At 47.5% G+C, this 19,669-nt stretch overlaps 1 protein-coding gene across 2 annotated transcripts in view; it reads left to right on the top strand.

Moving 5' to 3' along the window:
* Window positions 1-7,454: 7,454 nt before the first annotated feature.
* KCNS3 (potassium voltage-gated channel modifier subfamily S member 3) overlaps window positions 7,455-19,669 on the top strand; it is a 33,230-nt gene continuing 21,015 nt past the window's right edge. For both annotated transcript variants that reach the window (XM_010986683.3, XM_031466612.2), the window contains exon 1: window positions 7,455-7,593. The gene's annotated coding sequence lies outside the window, so the exon portion shown is untranslated. The remainder of the gene's footprint in view (window positions 7,594-19,669) is intronic.

Here is a 19,669-nt window from a genome sequence, read left to right as displayed (position 1 = left end):
TATGCACATCTTAAATTCGTCTGTGTCTCTATTCACATTAGAGCACAAAAGAAATCTGAAAAATTAAAATATGTGTGACTTACTAGACACTAAATAAATGGATTAAAAATATACCCAGGTTTGGAATACCCTAGTGTGTTGGGCTGTTGGTCAGTGGTTTTCAGGGTTAGATTTCAGGCGTGAGTATCACTGGATGAATTCATGGTTGAGGACGAAAAGGAAGGAACGGCCTTGCAACTTTTTTGAGATGATGATTATGATTTTTTTTCATTTTGGTCTTCTCCAGAGTGCTAGCCCTGTTCTAGCAGCTGGTTGAATGAATTCTCAAACATTCGCTGTATGATTGTGGTTGCATATTTTACTTTATATAGAAGGAGTTGGAGGGCTGTTAGAAATGGTCCTCTGAGAGGTAGCCTGCCCTGGGGAGCCAGAGCTGGTACTTCCCGACAAGTGTGAGTTCTCCAGGGTCTCTGAGAAGTAAGTGTCGGGCAGCTTTCTACCTGGGAGTGAGCTCTGAGCTGTAAAGGTTTCTTCCAACACCAAGTGAACCGGGCTCACCATCCAAGAGAACTGAATTCACTGGGAGTGGTGTTCAGAGGAGAGTTTGGACAGTTCGAAAAGAGTAAGTTAGGATTACAGGTTTCTAACCAGCAGACAGACTGCCCGGGCGCCTGCAGGGCTGTGATGGATGGATGGGGGCATCAGCCTCTGCGCTTGCGCGGGAGAGAGATGAACTGAGGTCTGTGAGAAGTGGTCTGAACTCCAACGAAGGGCTAGACAAGGATACCACATTGAGGTTTGCTGACTTTAACGAGCCTTTTGTATTACACACCGATGCCTGCTTCAAAGGCTCGGAAATGGCGTTCTATCCAGAGAAAGAGGAGGAGAAGCACTTGTGGTGTTGGCAAAATTTGTGGAGCTAATCTGAAGGCAAAGCTCAACACCCCATTCACAGTGTGGAGCTCTTAGTAATAAAGTAGGTAGTTATATTTACATCAAGGCTGAGTTGGGGTGCTGCGGGGCAGGCCTGGGTTCCAGCTGTAGCAAATGTTAATGTTATCTTTGTCATCAACCAGATGGAAGCACGGGGATTTAGGTCTCCTGTCCTGCCAGACCCACTCTCAGACCATCGGCATCACTTGCAATGAAGACCCTGGGCCATTTGGAGTGGCAAAGGGACCCGTCTCCCAAAGAAGGGGGCACGGCTGACAGTCTGGGAATGTCACCGTGGCAGGAGAGGATGTCACTCAGACCTGCCCAAGCTGGGGGAGAATAAAAGGCTGGCAAATTGTTCCTTGAGAAGATTCAGAGAGGCAGAGAAGCCGGGGGAAAAAAAACAGGCCTTTTTGGTGGTATTTGAATTTGATCGCATTCCTGGCAGCTAGCAACTGAAAAATGACTGACAAATGTAATCAAAGAGTAATTTCCTGGGAGCTCACAGACTTCCTGAGAGCCCAGAAGATTACACTGGGAGTGGGCAAGAATCAAGGGCACTCTGGGTGTCTAGGAAGCGAAAAATGGAAACACAGCAACTACATCATAACTGCTGCCCTAGCCACAGCCACCACCACCCTGACAAACCAGCTACACTGCCTCCCCCAGACGTGTGTCACCTGCTAAAACACAGAGCCCTGGGACACAGTGGCTGATGTCCAAACATATGTCTCCATCCTTATGTTGTTAAATTGCTCTCTTTCCCTTTCCTTTTTTTTTCCAATAATTTTTATTTCTTTTTTTACTAGATGTACTGGGGATTGAACCCCACTCTACCACTGAGCTATGACCACCCCCCCCCCAATTACTCTCTTTTTTTGAGCAAAGATAATCACCCTGGCATTCTCCAAGACCCACCCACCTTTTGCTCTAATCAACCTTGTAAATCCAATGATTGCAGAAATTAACTATCACCCTTGCACAAAGTCTGGACTCATAAAAGGACAAATATGTAGGAAAAGGCTAGAAAGAAAAAAGAAAGTCCACCTGTTGGCAAATGGAGCTGACAAGAAAGCTTGTCTGATTTGGTTTGGATTTTGGGTGAAATGATTTGTTTCCACTCTGACAGTCAGGTTTGGGATTCGTGTTTACACTCCCTTATGGTCCACAGGACCACCTAGCCAAGACGTTAACCTAAACGTGGTCTCTGGATAAGAAGACATCTGAGAAAATTATTCTGAAAGCAGGCCTTGTAGATGTGTTGGATGAGTGGGTTAGTGTGTTTATTTGGCTGAGAGTGAGGTTCCCTTATGCTGTTGGAAGGAACCAGAATGGGAAGGCAAGAGTGTCTGGGGACGTTGATCTGTGCTCCTGTCTTGGCCCACAGATGTTAGGGCTAGAGCTGAATCTATGGGTTACTTTACAAACCAATTTTGCTAATCAGAGCCCATCTTTGGAGTTTGTATTGAATCCGGTCAATTGGCCTAACTTGCCATTTGGTGAAAATTTTCCGTTGACCGTGAGATTTTCAGTGGCAAGGACCATGTATGGTTATGTATCTGTAGTGAGATAATATTTTAACATATTAATCAGAGTGCTTCTCCCTTCCACATTTTGTGTACACAGTCTTTCCCCTATTTAGTCAGAGGCTAGGATTAGCATTGTTGTTACAGGAATGCAGAGAGAAAGAAACGTCAGAGTTTCACTTTTGACTTGCAAAATAGGCTCTCAAAGCCCATAACAATGATTTCCAGGGAAAGAGATTCATTACAGAAGCTCAGGAGCCGAGGTTCTGGCACAGACAATAGACTGGGAAAGAGCGTAGATAAGGTACCAGTTTACCTGCACAGAGTTGAGAGAGCAAAGCTATCAGATGATAAAAAGACCTTTGGGACTTAGATCTGAGAGAGTTGATAAAAACCCTAAGAATGGGAGGAAGATGGGTTTCCCAGGTGAGTTTGGAAGGATCTGAGATCAAAGGATACCAGTATCCATTTTTGCAAACCACATAGAGATATGTGCTCCCAGCAAGGTGCTCAAGCCAAAGATTAGTGGCAGCTGAGTGAGCTGTCCCAGCACGTGGGACTACGTGTACCTTCCAGGGTGCCTTCCAGCCCCTGTAGTGCAGGAAAATGGACTGGGAGTTTCTGAGCCCTGCAGAGATACTGCAGAAGTGTTGTAAGTGGGGTGATGGCCCCAAAGCACTAGGGCCACATCCATGAGGGAGCAGAATGCATTCAACAACAACTGAGGGTTCAGCGAAAACATGGAGACCAGTGATGAGTGATGATGGTGATAGATGAACGTCAAGCAGTGGGAAGTCCTTCCCAGTGGAGGCCCACTGTGGAGACTTTACTCCCCTTATTCCCACTGCTGGGATGATACACAACCCTCCACGGATTACAGAGGCCTCAGAGGATCAGGGAAAGAAGGCAGGGGAGGAGACTGAGTTGACAGAATTTTACTCTAGGAATCACCAGATTTTTCTGGAATTACCAGGATTATTTTCTGTGGCCATGCAGATGTGCATTCTTAAGGGTGAAGTCAATGAACAAGAAATAAAGAACATAAAAAAAATTTTGCAGCTCTGAATCTGAGTCCTTGAAATTCACGTTCAATAATCCTGGGTCTTTGCACTGAACCAGGTATGAGGTCAATGTTCAGAAAACATTTGTTGACTAGGGGAGTAAGGGAATAGAAACGTAGCTCTTTTGATTGTTAAGAAGAGCAGATTTGGAAGACGTGTTGCCAGGCTCCTCACCTAAGGGATCCTGCCTGTCATCATTTGGCAGGACTTGGAAACTCTGTCCTGGGATGGTTTACACATGATGAGAATGCAGCTCAATTGGTCACTCATAACCTAGTAATTTATTGTGAGAACGGAAGGGTGTGCTTTGAAGTTTATGTGGGATTTATACTGATGCTCCTCATTATCCAACTAGGAATTTATTTTGTTTATGAGAAATTCCCCTTTATATACAGAATAGGAGCATGGGTACTGAGGGACAGGGAGGAAAGTGGAAGATAATTCATGTTTATTACTCCCTCTTGTGCTTGGTGGGGCACTAAAGCCTCATCATACACTTTTAAGTGAGCATTATTATTACCCTGTTTCATATGGTTAAACTGTAGCCGTGCTTAGTACACTTGGCACTCGGCAGACCTTCAAGTGCAAGCTGAAGGAGTTAATGAGTGAAAGTCGAGCCACATGCTCAAGGCAGCACAGGTGGTAAGTGGGCGAGCCTGGACGCAACTCTGAAACCTGTGTGTTTAAAGCCCTCTTTCTCTGTCCTCTTGGATCTCTCAGTCAGCATTATTTTGATACTCCAAAGTACTTGGGCTTAAGCATCCTTCCTCAAAGCAGGAGAAAAAGAGAAGATGCATGAAGCCTCAGACAGACTTCAAGGTGGACAAGATGGAAGTTGAGGGACCACACCTTCATGGCCTCTCTCTTCTCAGTCATTAGGTGACCAGGTCATCTGCTAAGGATGAGACCCAGAGATTGGGTTGGGATGGAGACATTCCAGGGTTTAGAGTGGAGAAGATTTGGATGGGGTCCTATGGGATATGTTAAAAAATTAAAATAAATTTTTAGGCGGGGGTGGATATAGCTCAGTGGTGGAGCACATGCTTAGCAGGCACGAGGTCCTGGGTTCAATCTCAAGTCCCTCTGTTAAAAAATAATAAAACAAATTTAAAAAGTTAAAATAAATGTTTGAATAAAAGATTAGCTGATATGGAGGCCACGAAGACAGATTGCACGGGTCCCACCTTTGCTTGAGATGCCTCCACTGAGTCTGGGAGTCCTCTCTGAAACCATGGAGGGGAGAGGACTATTGGCAGCTGGTGCTTAACCCCTCACAGGCTAATGCATGGCTTGTCCAGATGCTTTCCTATGGGCGTGGTTAGTGAAAGAAATATGGGGTTTCGTATCATGGGGTGTCGTATCATGGGGTGTAAAGACATTTTGATGGGGTGGGAGGAAGGAGGCAGTCAGAGAGATCCCAGCATGCACTGTGGTGATGGAGACTGAGGTCAGAGGAGAGGGTTCTAGACACAGAGGTGAGAGTGTGGCCGTGTGTGTGTGTGTGTGTGTGTGTGTGTGTGCGTGCATGTGTGTGTAGGAGTGCATTCACCACTTGGCTTGGCTTAACCTTGGTAAGCTTTCAGGGAACAGACATACATTTTATGGTCCACGAAGCACTTTCCTGTTTATTATTTCATTTGCTCCACATGATCACCCTCTGAAAGAGAAAATTTTCTTAACAGATGAAGAAACCAGGGCTGAAAAGCTAAGTGACTTGCTCCCAGGGCTCCCCACAGGGTACATACAGCAGTATGAGAACACCAGTCTGTCTGTCTCTCACATTTGTGCCCCCTCCATCCTCTCCCCCAAATATGCCCAGAGTGGAGGCCTGTCTTTTCTGTCCCCAGACTTCACAGATTCCAAGAGGGGGCCCTTTCTGACCCCCATATGTGCCTTCTCTCCAGTTCACATGTGCCATCCAGACCCCACGAGAAGGACCTCGTTCCTGACTCTTGTGCACTGCAGATGCCTTCTGCAGTGCTTAGGGATTCGAAACATAGTTCATTCTCAAGTAAACAATGCCAGACTTTTTGGATAAACTTGGTGACTTAAAAATGATTAAGTAACAAACTTATGGGTATCGGGGCGGGGTTGGGGGGAAGGGGATGAGAAGGGATAAATTGGGAGTTCTAGATTTGCACATAGTAATATACATAAAATAGATAAACAACAAGTTTATACTGTGTAGCACAGGGAATTATATTCAATATCTTGTAGTGACCCATGGTGAAAAACAATATGAAAACGAATATATGTATGTTCCTATATGACTGGAGTATCGTGCTGTACACTACCAACTGCTGGGACAAATCTGGGAGTATTCTCAGGTGTTGCTGCGATGTAAACACTTTTAGAATAATCTTAGATTTTATGCTAAAGATGAAGAATGCTGTATGAAAATTTACCTTTATCAGGCGCTTGCTAACAGCAGTGTAGACAAATGCTTTAGATCCTCTTCCACAAGAGAGGGGGCAGGCTTATGGAAACAAAGAAGCATGGGACCAGGGTCAGAGGGGCTCCAAACACCTGTTCTCCAGCCATCTGCATCCCCACCTAGCCGTCCATGAGCCAAATGACCGTGCTGGAAGAAGATGTTGTGTTTTCTGTTCTCCTATGCCATCCCTGATCGCAACTGCCCACTCCTCCAACCAGACCTCCCTGTAAGGTGCAGGTTTCAGCTCCTTCTAAAAGCCTACCAGATACTGTAAGCATTGCTCCCTTATCTCTAACTCCCACTGTGGGTTTCCATCAAACAAAAACAATGAGAAAACCCAGACACCATCGGGTGCCTCGATGTAAGAGAAAGTCTTTTCCCCTTTTCCGTGCGTCCCTTTACCCACATCCCCTCCCGTGTGCATGGCTCAAGGCCTGGAACTTAACTATGTGTGGTCCTTCTTGTCTGAGGCGAGCGATCGGCAGGTACTGGGCTGGGGGCAGCTGGCAGATTGCGTGATATGGGGCGGGAACCCAAGGAACACTGGGCGCCTACAGCTTGGAGCAGCTGGCTCCGAGGAATTACTGCAAGTCTGCACAACTTAAAAATCTGCAATTCGGGGGCGGGAGGGGGAGCGCGGGGGTGGGTCCCCGAGCGTCCCATTTCTCCTCGGGCGATTCACTGAGCGTTCTCGCTCACTGCAGAGGGGCGGCCGACGCCTTCTGGACCACACGCTGCCCCCGCTGAGTTTGTGGTTTGTTCCTCAACCTCGGCCCAAGTCATCTCCTTCTGACCCCCTCTTCCAGTCTTCTGCAAGGGGGCCCGACTCGTCCTCCTTCCGCTCAGTCTATGTCACCTCTTCTGACTTGGTAAGTCGAGGAACGGAGAATGTAAACCAATCTTGCTCTGCACTGTGCAAGGAGTCTTAAGGCAGCGGGGCTGGTGGTAAACAGGCAGGACCAGGGGCTGTTTCCTCCTTCGCACTTTGTTTGAAAACAACTTGGGGGCTCGATACTTCCTAAGACAATCCCGGTAAATTCACAGTGTCGCCTGAGCCGCGACTTTCAAGAGGGTGTTGCCTCCTCCAGGTCGCGGAGGAGGTCGACTGTCTCGCACACGGTCAAGGTGCTCCCAGCCGCCGAGGGTGCGCAGGTGGGAGGCGCAGGGAGTGCTCCAGGTCCTACTTGGACCCGACGCGCCGCTCCGGGGGTGACTCTGCACTTGGGCCTGGACAGGGGCGCGCGCCCCGCGGGGCCGCCTCTCTGTTCATCCATCAGTCCTCGTGTCGCGCGACCAGAGCCCCAGCAACTCCCCGCGGCGAAGGGCCGCGCCCTCGGCCCCGGGAGCATCGACTGCAAGCCCGAAGCGAGGTGGCGGGCGGAGCTGGGACCAACGGGGCGGCGGCCGAGCGGCCAGTCCCTCCCCGCCCCGCCCCTCCCCGCCCCGCCCCGCCCCGCCGGCGGCTCCTGGCCCCTGCGCTCCTGCCGGGCGGGACCGACCCACGGACCGACGCGGGCCACTCCGCTCTCCTCGCCGCCGCCGCGGCGGGCGCGGGGCCGCGCGGAGACGCCAGATCCCTGCAGCGCGGGCGGGCGGCGTCGCAGAGCGGAGTCAGCTAGAAGCGCCCGGACTTCTGCAGGTACCTGCTTGTGCCCCCACCTCCCCGCGCGCTCCCGGAGACTTCTCCATGCGACCCCATAACTTTCCCCACCTTTTGCTGCCCAGTCCCTCTGCGGCCCAGCTCACGGGTGCACGACCCTGCAGATCTACACCCGCAGGAGATTCTGCATCCTGCTAGGTGCCTAGTCTCCGGCGCTCCCCATCCTCTGGTCCCCCGCGCCCGTCGTCGCTGAAGCCCTAAGGATCCGCCTGTTGCTTGAGCTGCCGGCAGCTGAGACAGTGTCTAGGTCCCTCGGAAAGCCGCAGGGAGGGTGTCTAGAATCCAGTCTTAGACGTGGGGTGGAGGACGGTCTGGAGGCGGGAGAATCGAGAGGCCGGGGAAAGGCGGCACTTCGCGGAGGGGCATCCCTGGGGCGTTTCCTTAGCCGGGAAGCCGTTCCTTCTCTTTCTCGAGAGGAGGCGCTTTCCTAACGAATGTAAGTGCTTCCCAGACCGCCTGCTCCGCCTTCTTCTTTGTCACTCCCCCTCCCCTTTGCCCTACCGCGGTGCAAGGCAAGAGCGCACCCAGGGCCCTTGCTCCGGTGCGGCGCTGCGCCCAGGAACTGCAGGCGCACTCCGGTTGGGAAGTGCTTGGGGCTTGCAGGGCCCGTGTGGAGTCGCCCGCAGACTCTGCGTTTGGATCAGTAGTAGTGATGGGAGTGGGTGCCCCGGGGTTGGGAACTTCCCATTCGCGGGTCCCTCTTGGTGGCTTCCCGACTTTTTGAGGTGAATCGGCTGGCGAGCGAGCCAGACCTGCCGGCAGGGGCCGCGGCAAGCCGGGCTGGGCGCTTTTCGCATTGCAGGGATCATTTTGACCCTCGGTCCCCCCGCCCCCCCCCCCAGCCCCCCTGCTTCCCCTTCTCTGTCTCCTGTCGTCTTTTTTTGGGAAAGGAGCACCGTTTGCGCCATTGGTGTCTCTAGCATCTCGGCGGAGACACTGGGCCAGTAGTCTAACTCAGGAAGCCCATGACAGGGATGGAGGGCAGCAAAGAACAGCCTCCAGCCGCCGGAGTGACCCGGGGCCCTGGTTTGATGCTGGGGCGTGTGGGGGGTGGGGCTGTTTCTCATCGTCCTCCAGGAGAGTAGACTTGCGGTTCCGCCCGACTCTTGGTTTTTGTCTTTCATTTCACCCTCCCAGAGTGTGGCAGCTGAGGAAAACCAGAACAGAAACCTCCCGTCCCTTTTCATGTATTTGCTTAAGTGATTTGCATTAGCATTCACTTCGAACTGTGCAAGTTATCCCTAGTTGCTCCCCTTTCTAGACTGCTTGCAAATTCCTGCCCAGGTAAACAGGAAGCACGCATTTTCCTGAGCACCTGCCCCCTGGCTAAAGGCGTATGCCCTGGTGCCTCTCTCCTCACATGTCTCAGATGACAGAGGGTGGCACTGATTCTGTGATTGCACTTGGTGTACTGGATGGGTCTCACGCTTCACCTGGGTTGTGAAACTGCTTGGGGACATTGATTCATTTAGTAGGTGTTTACAGCCAGCTCACCGTCGCTGGGACAGGCCTCTGTACACAGCACAAGCTTCTGCTCCCAGTCAATTTTTTCTCACTGGATTCCTTCCTTCTCCTGTTCTAGTATGGTCAGTCATTTCAGAACCAGGACTTGTCAATATTGGGGTAGGGAGGGGATGATACTGAGGTTCTCAAGAACTCTGAATCCAGAGCATGTTGTGAATGTTCTAAGGAGACTTGCAGGATCTGTTTTGACTCAATCTTGTGTCTGAGCCATTATTATCTGGAAAATCAGCCAGAATAAAGAAAGCCATTAATGAATGCGGCAAAGCTAAGGTTTTGCTGGTCAAGTGCATGAGAACAAATTGGAAGGTTGGAAGCAGTCTTTGTCCTGTTCAGAAATGTTAAAATATTAAAAATCAAATGCTCTGATGCTGGAGTTTGCCAGCAAAGCACCGGCTGAGTTTTTTTCTTCTTCCTTAGTATTGTTTCTTTAGGAAAGGAGGGGATGAGTGGGTTTTCCAGCCCCCTCTTCTGTCTTCAGTGAATGTTGCCCTTCACTGTAATCCTTCAGCCTCTGCTTCCCTCTGTTGCACCAGAGATCTCCATCTGCCTCGTGTCTGGCATTTGGGGCTGGGATGTGTGTCAGCTCAGAGAGCAGGCACCACAGGGTTTTCCTCCTCCTCTTCTTCCTTTTTTAATAGATAACATTTGTTGGCTGCATACTGTATGCCAGCTACTCTGCTCGGCACTTTGCCAGGCATTATCTCATTTAATCTTCAGAACAATCCCATTAGGAAGCCAGGCTTCCCTTCATTGCAGGGCTTCTGTGGGAGCCCTGCAGGGCCTTCTGCCTTGGAGGGGAGACAATGAGACGGGGCGGGGCTTGAGGGTCTCTGGCAGGTGGGCGGGGACAGCTGCCCAGGGAGGCAGGTGGGTGTGCTTGTTGTCCCTTCTTCTCAGGTGTCAGGAAGGGAGATCTGCCAGGGTGAAAAAACAAGGAGACATCATAGAGAACAGACTAGGACTGGGGACCTGGGCTTCAGCCCGATTTCTACCTGCTTATGTTTCCTTGAGTTAACGTAAGCCACTTTGCTTCTCTGAGTTGCAGTCTATTTGGCTGCATGGATCTAGACATCTGATATTTGTTGTTACCCTGTACTGGGTACGATGCTGGAAGCTCTCCTTGTATTAACTCATTTCATCCTGATGACAATCTTAGGAGGTAAGCTCTTTTATTACCCTATTTTATTTTATTTTATTTTTGGCTTAAAACAACAGAAATTTATCATCTCACAGTTCCGGAGGCTAGAATCACCACAGGGCTACACTCCCTCCAAACGCTCTGTGGGCAATTTGTCTTTGCCCATTTTAACTTTTGGTGGCTCCAGGCATTCCTTGGCTTATTGCTATATTACTCTGATCTCTGCTTCCATGAATTTCCCTATTGTAGTTGAAGAAAAAGAAAGTAATGAGTATTGTATGCAAAGTCACGTAACAAGGACGACAGGATTCAGGATTCTATCGTTGACAGTCTGGGTGTGGAGTCACTGTGGGAGTCACTGTGAGATTCTGTTTTTTGTTTATCCCTAGAGCCCTGACGCTGTGCCCTGTGCTTCGTAGCCCTCAGACTGGGCTTGTTGGACAGTGACAGGGCGAGGTGGCCTGCAGTTACCAATTGACTCTTTGGCCCCCCATCTCACCTTAAAAAGAACCTTGAAAACTATACTAGAAAAATGTTCTTTCTGCTTTTGCCAGAATTTTCTTCATTATGATGGAATTCTGCCCAATGGATTGGGAAAAAGGGAGACAGACCACAAAGATCATGGGCTAGGTAAACTGTGGTTGCTTCCGGAAAACATGTTGATTATCAATGAGAAACCCGGAAAAGTCACAGAAGGCTGCACTCTGAGTCGAATCCATCAAAAAAGCCAACCGGCAAACCAACTCATAAGACATTATTGTGTGGTTGCCCTGTGCCCCGTACTGCAGACACCAAGGGCGGGCAGAATCTAAGACATGTTCTCTGAACTTGAATTTACAGCAGGCCTGGAAACTCAAGATTAACCAGCCCAAGAGAGGACAATACAAGATGCTAAATATGAGTGTGGCAAGCGGCAGGCAGAGCGGGGGTTAGGAAGCCCAAGCTGCAGATGAAGAAAATAAGGCAAAGGGAGCCTTGGGCTTGGTCTTGGCCAGGGGTCTTCTGACACTGAGTCCATCATCTTCAGGTCTCACAAGGAGAGCAGTGGAAGCGGAGCATCTTTGGAGGTGGTGGAGTTTGAATTTCGTCCTGCAGCTGGCTTTTGGTGACTGCTCTAAGTCAAGGTGCTTAGTAAGGGCAAGGGAGGAGGAGAAAGTACTTTATGCTGTTGCCTTATTTTTGCACTCAGGGACCTGATATGTGAAACTCAGAGAGAAATACCAAGTAGGATGAACACAGTCACAATGTTTAGAATGTGCAGTCGAATGTGGGAGCAGATGTAGAAGAATTTCCATCCCATTTTTTAAAAATCATTTCTCTAGATCACTTTTGCAACTTTGCAACACACGTACACCTATCCCTTATAAACGTAAACCCTTCTTGCTAAGCTATAAATAGTTCCTAGCTTAGTTGTAGTATTTTTCTTTGTGGGCAAGGGTAGGGAATCCTACAGAATCTTGTACCATGGTTCGCTTGGAGCAGATACCCTGTAAAATTGTCTTTAATTACCCAAATGTTGGATGATAAAGGCCCAAGACCTGCTTTTAGCCGGTCATGTTACAGATAGGAGGTTAATGTTGACAGCAGCTGGCTTCAGTGTGCTTGCTGAAGTCCCCAGGGATCGAAGCATCCTGCTGATCTTCCTGTGCAGATCAACTGAGCTCAACTGGGCACCCAGCAGATGTTCATCAGTGCTGACTTAATGATTAACTTTTTCGGACATATATGGCCTCTTTACATTTACAAATACGTACAGGCATTTATTCAACATGTGTTTGGGTACTTACCCAATGTTGGGTACTGTGCTAGGAGTTGGGGGAGGAGGCAGACATTAAACAATAGATGCGAACATTTGAGTAGTGGCAAGTGTTCTAAAGAACTTCACGAGGGAAGGACAGAAGGGTGGGGAGGGCGCCAGTTTGGACAGAAGAGCTGGGAAGACCTTTCTGAAGAAAAGACTTTTCATTTTGAGGGATAGAGAGGAGTTTATCACTTGAAAGTTCAGAGATAGAGATTTCCAGGCTTCAGAAGGAGTGAGAGGCTTCTAGGGCAGGAATGAACATGGAGTGTTGGGCAAACTCCAGGAGAACAGGCTGAGGAGGACAGGCTGGCAGGAGGTGGGGCGAGGAGGACAGGGGTCAGACAGGTCATGCGGGGCGCTTCGGGCCAGGTTCAGTATTTGAGTTTATCCCGAGGGCTATGGGAAGGAGTTAATGGCTTTGTGGCTGGGGAGCGTCAGGAGCCAATTTATATTTCTAGAAGATCACCTGTGAAGGCTGCAAAGACTAGATTAGAGAAGAAAAGATGAGAGAGATTCCAGCATGGCCATTGGGAGCCTAGTTAGAGGCGTGTTGGAGAAGTGGGACCTCTAGCCAGCTTGGACTGAGTGAGAGTGACTGGGAGGTGACAAGGTGGAAACTCTGCATATTTAGGTTGATTATGGAGGGAACAGAGATACAGGGCGGGTGCAGGGGAGGTGGGTACGGTTATTCTGTCTATGTGGAAGGTGACTGTGGCTGAGATCAGGGAGCTGAGTCCAGCTCCTCAATAAGCCAACACACACCTATCTCCATATGTGGAGTTATATGGTACCAGCCCTTCCAAAAGATGAGACATTTGTCTGGCTTTGTCTCCCATTACTGGGTATGTTTAAGCGTATCACTTCTTCCTTATTTTTTTTTTTTTTTTTTTTTTTTTTGCCCCACAGCCTGGTGATTTTCTGATTTAAAAAAAAAATAGATAATCTTTCTACGAATATTCTCCTTCAGTAGCGTCATTTATATGTGTTAATTTGGATCTTTTTTATAAATTGGATTAGGAGAACTATGAGTGGGTATGTGGGAACATTTGTGGTGAGATTCTAAGCATTTGGTCTTTGATGATCACCAATGAGCTGCTTTCGAATTGGCTTAAATGGGGAGACATCAGTGATAAGTGTGGTGGGGGGGAGATGCCAAGCGTCTCCAAGATGTATGGGGGCGAGGCCGATGCAGTGCTTCAGGCATAGCTAGAAGCCAGCTTGCTGTGTCTCAGTGGAATCCTTCTTTACCTGGTCTTTTCCATCACATGAGACTCTGTACCCACGGGTATCTCGTAGAAAGATGCAAGAGAGTGACATATGGTCTGTCATCTGGGAACCCATGTTTAGCAGAATATGCTGGCCCAAAGAGCAATAAGGAGAATCCCAGAGGGCCTGATGGGGCCTTGAAGAGGTGGTGGGGTACCCAGTACCAATTTGTAGTCGCGGGGAATGAGAGCATCAACAGGGCTGTAGAGTTGAAAATTACGCCAAAGACTGGTTAAGAGGCATCAGCCTCTTGAAGACTTCTGTCAGTAATGCTGACCTATATCCTGGTACATAATTGGTGGTTTGAGATAAAAGAATGCCAGCAGACTGACATTTGGGGCTTGAAGGTGCTTACCTTTTTTGACTTTCATTCTTCCATGAACTGGTTTGGCTTTCCTAAGCCCTGATTGACCTGTCAAGGTGAACCTAAAATCATTTCCTACGATTCACCCAAGGTAAACAATTTAATTGGCTAAAGAGATGGGAGAACTCCGTGGTTAAGGACCCCAGTTTGTAGATTTGGATTGAGAGGAGACACTTGGGTTCTGGCAAGGGTATTTTTGTCTTTGAGGTCAATAAGAAGGTCATACCTTTTGGGCAGTATTTTTCTTGTGGGTATTTAAGATCCCAGTTTTCTAAGTGTGGTGCCCTCTAGAGTCCACTGACAGAGGACCCCTGCCTGCCCTCCTCCCCCTGGTAATCATATATTGCCTGGCCAAGATTTAGCCCCTGGGCTGTTTCAGGGTTGAGCTTTCTTGGTGAAGCTTGTCTTCCCTGCCCGAAAAGTGTCATTATATGACAGTGTTTATCTGTCTGTCTGTCTGTCTGTCTGTCTATCTATCTATCTATCTATCTATCTATCTATCTATCTATCTATCTATCCACCCACCCGTCTATCCATCAATCTTTCTATTTTTGCCAAAATGTAAAAAGCTATCAATATCCCCAACCTTCTCATCATCTCCTTAGATCACAAATCCTACCGTGTAGGCTCCCCAGATATGCAAAAATAGGAATCTCATGAAAGTTCACATGGTGCCTGAGAGCTTCACCTTTAAGCAGTTTCTCCAGGCTTCTTGATCTAATTAGAAATCAAATGTCAGCGTGGTGCCTCTTTTTGGTGATGAACCCTGAATTCTCTTCTTCCAGCTCCTCCAGACTTAAAATGCCGAAGCTGCAGCACATTCTGCCTTCTCATCTCATGTCTTTTATAGGGGACTTTGAAGTAGAGAGTATACAGTACACAGTAGGATGCACAGTTATGTAACGTGGCCCTAAACTCTGCTGGGTCTGCTGCCAGTTGCTTTCGTAACGGTCGCTGCTGTCAGCCATGTCAACAGTTAAGAACACACCAGCAAGCTCTGTTTTACAACCTTTCATTTGTAAGTTAGTGTCAGCAAGCCCCAGGTAAGCACTATTAGACATTGGGGTTAGGTTTCAGAATGCCCCGCGGATGCAGAGTTAAGTCATAAGAAGTAGGGCAGTAGATGCTTTGCACAGTGGATGTCCAGGATGGTGTAGTGTAGAAGGGAGCAGGTGGAGTTCTCTCCCCTCAGGGACAGGGCTCTGTTCCACACACCCGTCTGCACAGACACACACCCTAGGGGAGGAAGGGTGCTCATTTGTGGGCTGCTTAGCTGATTGGATGAAGTAGACAAAACCAAGAAAAAAGTACCATATTGGGTAGAGAGTTTCTAGTTTTACACGATGAAAGGAGTTCTGGGGATGGATGGTGGTTGCACAGCATCATGAATGCATTCAATACCACTGAACTGTACACTTAAAAATGGTTGCGATGGTAAATTTTAGGTCGGGTGTATTTTGCCACAATAAAAAAAACTGAGAAGGAAAAAAGAAATTGAGATTCCAATGCTCTGAAACAGCATTTTCAAGTGTTTTGGTCTGAGGATCTTTATATGCTTAAAAAATTATTGATAACCCCCCAAATGTTTTTGTCATGTGGGTTATATCTGTTAATATGTATATTGGAAATTAAAATAGATGCATTTCAAATCATTTAATTAGTTGTTTAAAATAACAATAATCCTGTAACATGTTAACATAAATGGCACATATTTATAAAAAATAACTTTTTTAAACAACAAAATTATGAGTGGCATTGTTTTACACTTTTACAAATTTGTTTATTGTCTGGTTTAACAGAACACAATGGGATTCATAGATTTGCTGCTCCATTTAGTCTGTTATGTTCTCAAACATCATATATCCTCTCGAAAACTCCACTGGACAGTTGTGAGAGAATGAGAGGGAAATAGGAAAATAGCATCTTGATTTATTATGAAAATGGTTTTACCTAATGGACCCTTTAACAGATCTTAGGAGCCATAGAGGTCCCCTGACCACACTTTGAGAACTACTGCTATAGAACAAAAGTTAATTTTTGGTTATGTTATATGTTTTAGCCTCTTTTCATCTAATATTATCTGAATTTGAATGTGAGCAATTCCATGTATTGCTGATCTACGATTTCAAATAAAAGAATTAGATGACTCCTTAAAAAATACCATATCATTTTTTTTTGAGTTTATGTAACAAACAGCCACAACAAAAACCCTATTTGCACCATTCTATTGTGAACTTCTTCAGAAGTTATCCAATTGGTCTAGTGCTGTAACTACTATTTTGAATTTCCCATGCTAAGCTCTGAGTAGGAAACTCAGAGACATGGAGTTTGAGTGTGAAAATCAGGTAAAGAGAGCCATGTTTTACTCCAGGCTATACGAATTTTGTTTATTTTTTATTTTCAAGTGTGCATTCTTAGTTACTGTGGAGGGAGGACTTCCTTTCAGCATCTCAGGAGGAAAGCCCGCAGCTGTCCAGAGACCAGACCTAAAGCTGTCCTGGGGCTAGGCCCTGCTGTCACGTGTCACTGCTGCTCTCGTTGGAGAGCTTGGGGGCTCTTCCCAGTCTCTGCTTTCCTTCCTTCCAGCTCCATCCCACCTGGCTCTTCCTTGTACGGAGAACTTGAACGCTCACAGAGAGGTGAGCACACTTAGGACACGGATTGGACAAATGAGAGGAGTGAGAATTAATTTTTCAAAAGTCAAATTGAAAACTTTCTGACTTGAATCGCCCGGGATCTCATTATTTTATAATTTATTTCCATAATGATAAAATATGGAATTCGTCATAGTGGATAGTGCTGGGCAAAGCATTAAAAAAAAATCCTCCTAGGGTAGCTTCTAGGAGCTGAATGTGGATGTTTGTGAAGCATAAGAACATTTTTTCCTCCCTTCCAAATAAGGGATTAGATGTTATATAAACCATCATATTTAAAATGTTACAGGAAAGTTTTCTTTCACCCCATGAGATAGTCACTGTGGCAACTTACTACAGCAACAGACACTTGGCTGTCTCAGAGTTTTGTTGTAAACATGCTGAGGATTTATGACTTGGCAAAATCTGTGACTTCTAGCAGCAATAAATGCTTTTCTACACCTTCTTTGGGAAGACTGTAATGTGTCAGGTGCTCAGACTAGGTACAGAGAAACCGTGGCTCTGCCAGACATTCTCATCCCGGGTCCGGGAGCCTCCAGGAAAGGCTGTAAGATGTGAAAGCACCTTCCAAGCAGCCTTCTCCGCTCTATTCTGACCAGGAAATCCTAGCCTTATACCCTTAAGCAGAACATTCAGTTAGTCATCCTTCCACCAGACATCTTGTCTGCTGTGTGCCAGGTGCTGATATCACCATGTCTCGGTGATATTGCTAAGAAATAGGGTTCTGCTGGCACAGAGGGAGGTGCCTGTTCAGCCTTAGACGTGTGTGTGGGCGTGCACATGTGCAGGAGTGTGGTACATCAAAGGAGAGTGTCCCGGAACAGGTGACGTTGGAGCTGATTTCTTGAAGACAAAACTGGGATTACCTGGAAAAGAAAGGAACAGAGGGGACATCTTCAATGAGACTTGGGAAAGAGAATGTACTGTGAGGTTGGGAATGGCAAATAATTCGACCAGGCTGAAGCAGAGGGGATTGAAGTATGCTGGTGGACACAGAGGCCAGAGAGGCAGGCGGGGAAGTTCTTGCTTTGACATCAGTGGAGGAGTTTTGAACTCTATCCCGAACACACTGGGGAGCCACTGAAGGTTTATGGAAGGTATAGACACGTTCTGACTTGTAGTTTAGAAAAGTCTCTCTGGCTGTCTGTGGAGAGGGAAGGGATGTTAGTAAGAAGCGGAGGCAATATGATGTCACTGACTTGTCTACTAGTGTGATTTGGGGGCATTAAAGAGGGGCCTCTATCACCCAGATAGGTAATTTGACCTGTTCCTTGATGCCTGAAGTTCCTTAGACTTCTACATTCTTTATATTTCTATTTTAAGTTCAAGAATGGAGAACTCTCTGGGAAGGTCGAATGGAATTTTTGGCCACACATCTGTTTCCTCTTCCTGCAGCTCCCTAATTTCCTTTGGGTAATTATCCCTCCCTTTTTGAATATTGTCTTGGTGGGATGGTAAATCTTAAGGATGTCACCATAGGAAGAGCATGAGATGAGAAAAAGTTCTATGTACTTTTCCCACTAATTTAGAGATATATAGGACAGAAGGAAAGTCTGCTGTAAGTACACGAGCCTGGTGCGTAAGGTCAGACAGCAAACCAGCACCAGCGGGAGCAGTGTGACCACGTGGGTCTCTCCGGGAGAGCCGGGCTGAGGCTCTGGGCTTGCCGTCACCCATGTGTACGTAACCATTCTGAACCTCAGTCTCCTCACCCATAAGTGGTGATTATGATAATGCCCACCTCTCTAGGTAGATCTGGGGCTTATAGAATGTTTCTTGCTGGGCATTAAGGATGCAAAGATTAAGAAAAAACAGGCCCTGCCTTTGGAAGGTTGACAGTGTCATGGCGGAGGCTTCGAGGAAATTGTTCCACTGCATTTCAGCAAGTTACATAGGGATAAGGGAGGTCGGGGGTCAGGGCTTGGTTCTGGAGACTATGATAGAGAATATGAGTCTTGAAGGGCATTCTGAGCAAATGAGTGAGAATTTGGGGGGTGCTTTGGGGGAATTTCAAATAATTCTTTACAGTTCTAGAGTTGGAGTTGGGTTGTGGCAGGCGAGGATAATGGATGAGGAATGACAGTGTTATTGACAGCTAACATCTAATGGAGCGTTAGCTAGGTGCTAAGCACAGGGGGCTTTATTTGTCTTATCTCATTTTTAGTTCCCGTAACTGCCCAAGGTGTTATGTGACATTTTGTATCCGTGTTTCACCCATGAGGAAACTGAGGCTCAGAGAATTTAAATAACTGGCCCAAGGTCACACAGCTAATGAGTTGCGAAGCTGGGATTCAGACTCAACCAGCTGGGATTTAGAGTTTATCCTGACGGCCAAGGGAGCCATCAGAGTGCTGTAAGATTGTGCATTTTAGAAGGTAGCTTTAGCTCGGCAGGAAGAATGAATTTGAGGGGTGGAGAATGGGGATGGGTCTAAGACAGGGAGGAGAATCAGAAACCTATTAGAGTAAATCATGGAAAAATACTGAGTGTCTGAATGAAAGCCGAGGCAGGAGAGAGAGGGGGAGGAGAGGGATTTGAGAGATGTTTGGGAACAGAGTAGGAAAGGAGGGTGTGGACGTGATTATTTCAGGGTCCTATTAGGACATTCAAATGGACATCTCCAGTGGGCAGTTCCATGAGTCGGCAGTGCAGGAGGGAGATCTGGGCTGGAAATACGCACCCGGACTCTGTAGTTAAGTGAAATTCTCAAGGAGAAGAGCAGTGGGGGGAACCCACGGGCAGGGGACGTGACATGAATTTGAGTTCTGCAGATTGTATGCTGGCTACAGATTTGTTTGATTTGGCCTTCAGTACTAAAACATTAACGACAAAACCGGTAACGCTTACAAAGTTGGGAAAATTCCCATAAAAGTAAGATTTGTGGGTGTTCTCCACAGCGTGGGCAGTCTGGCCACCGGATGCCCACAGATAAGGGACAGCAGTCCCTTCTTGCCAGGGCCGGTGCATTCTAGCTTGTCACAGCGGCCAGGTGACCTCTGTTCTCAGTCTGGGCACCTGTCTAGTCCCTGCAGGTATTTTATTTGGTGACCTCAGATTTAAAGTTTGGAAAGAGGAGGTAGAGCGTCACAGGATACCAAGAACAAGCCAATGAACCACAGGGTCTGGGAGGTCAGCAGTGACACATGCCTTGGACAAGTAAGTCATACACAGACGGGAAGTGTCCTTTGAGTTTGGTCCCCTGGAGGTGCCTTTAGCTAAAACGCTTAGTGTGAGATTAGGGCAAGTATTGTCGGAGAACAAAGAAGTGTAAAAAGTGCTTTCAAGAAGCTGCTGCAAAGAGGAATTTG

Source organism: Camelus dromedarius, chromosome 15, assembly GCF_036321535.1.
Source record: "Camelus dromedarius isolate mCamDro1 chromosome 15, mCamDro1.pat, whole genome shotgun sequence".
Taxonomy (NCBI): domain Eukaryota; kingdom Metazoa; phylum Chordata; class Mammalia; order Artiodactyla; family Camelidae; genus Camelus; species Camelus dromedarius.
The sequence above is the reverse complement of the archived record's forward strand: the minus strand, read 5'-3'. Positions and strand labels throughout refer to the sequence as shown.